The following is a 2,367-nucleotide window of genomic DNA, read 5'->3' as shown; positions in this document are numbered from 1 at the left end:
GTTTTCTTCTGTAAAAGTGATGTCATTGGCAGTGTGTCCTAGCAATGAACTTAAATGATGTACTAACTGCCATATTCAGTTCAAAGATTCCTTCAAAGATGTTTCCGTTTGTGGGTTGGTCTGTATCTGCAGATCTCTCAGAGTTGAGGATTAGGTTTACGACTGAGGTTTTTCAGTGTATGGGCTAGCCTCTTAGCAGGAAAGCCTCTTACAAGTCTGTGCCTGCGCCTCTTGCAGCTTGATGCTTGACTTCTTTAAGAAACTCTGAGCTGCTGTAACAGCTTCTTAAATAACACATGCACATAAGTACATAAATGCAGGAAAACACACACACACACACACACACACACACTCCCCTCACTTCCTCTCTGTCTCTCCCACAAATACCCCCCCCCCACACCCCGCCCCCCCCATCCACACACCCACACACGCACAGACACACCCACCCACCCGCACGCACGCACGCACGCACGCACACACACACACACACACACACACACACACACACACACACACACACACACACACACACACACACACACACACACACACACACACACACACACACACACACACACACAGAGGTGGGTTTCCTGAACAGAGCTTTAGCCTACCTAAAGCATTATAATTTTAAAGTTTCTTTGTTATCAATGCTGAGGTATTCAACAATTCATGGGGAATAATATATTTAATTCCCTCCTTAAAAATTATAGACCATTTGACTCCAGTGGGTAACACACTAAGTTTGACCCTAGAGGTCACACTTTGTCAACCCATAATCCCCTTATAGATAATCTTGCCCCGATTTAGACCCAAACAACAGACTGACAATACGGCTCCTAATAGCACATTGAACCATATGGTTCACCCTTGTTTAAGGACGTGATGAACTTAAAGACTCCTCGATTAGTCCCCAAAAGGAACAATACTCGAGAAAGGCTTCCTCCAGTACTACAATATTGATGAATATTGTGCCTAATCAAATAATCAATTACAAATCAAAGCTCATTTGACGTGAAATGTATGAATGTGTGCTATTTTGGCTTTCTGTGGCAAATCGTATTTCTTTACACATGCATCTATTTTTTAATCTTTGCAGTGCTTACATTGTTCGGCAGTTGCCTGAGGTTAGAAGGAGCTTGCATAGCGTTTGCGCCAGGCGTAGTGTACTACTACTGACCATTCACTAATAAAAAAAATCGACTGTGTATGCTAGGTAGGTCTACTCACAGCATCACTTTGACACTACCCTGAGTTTGAAAATACTTCTTGATTATGTGGCTGGTTGGTTACAAATGGATCAACACAGTTACAATGTACAAACAAACAAACAAACAAACAAACAAACAAACAAACAAACAAACAAACTGAGAGCAAGTGGTTCCAAGCCAAATCTGATTTGCATCCTGCCGTATGGAAAAGTAAATATCACTAACATGGCAAATGTCAAATGAGCTGCACTTAGAGCGTAGTGAGTATGCTTGTGTATGTGAACAACTAGAGATGTTGTATGTGTAGAGACCATTATGATAGTAGCCTGCCTACGCAGATTCAAACTTGACCGCTAAATTATGTTATTCACGTTGTACAGTATGCAAATACGAATGCAAACTATTTCCTGTATGCAAAACCCATGTGTGTGTTTATGTGGGTGTGCGCGTGTGTGTGTTTGTTTGTGTGTGTTGGTGTGTGCGTGTGTGTGTGCTTGTGTGTATTTGTGTGTGTGTGTCTGTGTGTCTATATGAGTGTGTGTGTGTGTGTGTGTGTGTGTGTGTGTGTTTGTGTTTGTGTGTGTGTGTGTTTGTGCAGGATATGTTGGTCTATTTACATAGACGTTTGTAAGCCCACCCTACAACAAACGTCTGTGTCGTCCCACACCAGAACAAGGTCGGTACATAGACAATCATTACAAATGCATACACCCTGTATACAAATTTGACCCCCCAATATAATAAATGCATTCTCTTCGTTTTCTTCATATATTAAATTCAAGAGAAATTAGTTGAGAACGTTCAGAATATGTCTCTTTGTAACAGATGTCGACTAAAACACAATGAACTTGATCAAAGAACACAGTGCAACATGAAGCTGTTTAACCTAAGCCTGGCCCGCGTTTGGTTTAAAAGGGTATTATGAGTAGGGGGGCTTGTGCTTCTATCCGTTTGTTTTATCGAGTCGGGGCTTTGGGTGGTGGTTGAATTGTTGCTGACTCTTGAATAACAACAAGAGGACCCAGCCATGGAGTTACAAACTGCATCTAATAAAGAAAGAATGAGAAGAGGGGAGGGAGAAGCGAGGGGTGTGGTGGAAGACCAAAATAAGCCCTGGAAAGTGAACGATGATCATAACCATATGCAGGCTGTGTTT

The sequence above is a fragment of the Gadus macrocephalus genome, chromosome 10 (genome assembly GCF_031168955.1).
Source record: "Gadus macrocephalus chromosome 10, ASM3116895v1".
Lineage (NCBI taxonomy): Eukaryota > Metazoa > Chordata > Actinopteri > Gadiformes > Gadidae > Gadus > Gadus macrocephalus.
Note: the sequence above shows the minus strand (reverse complement) of the source record.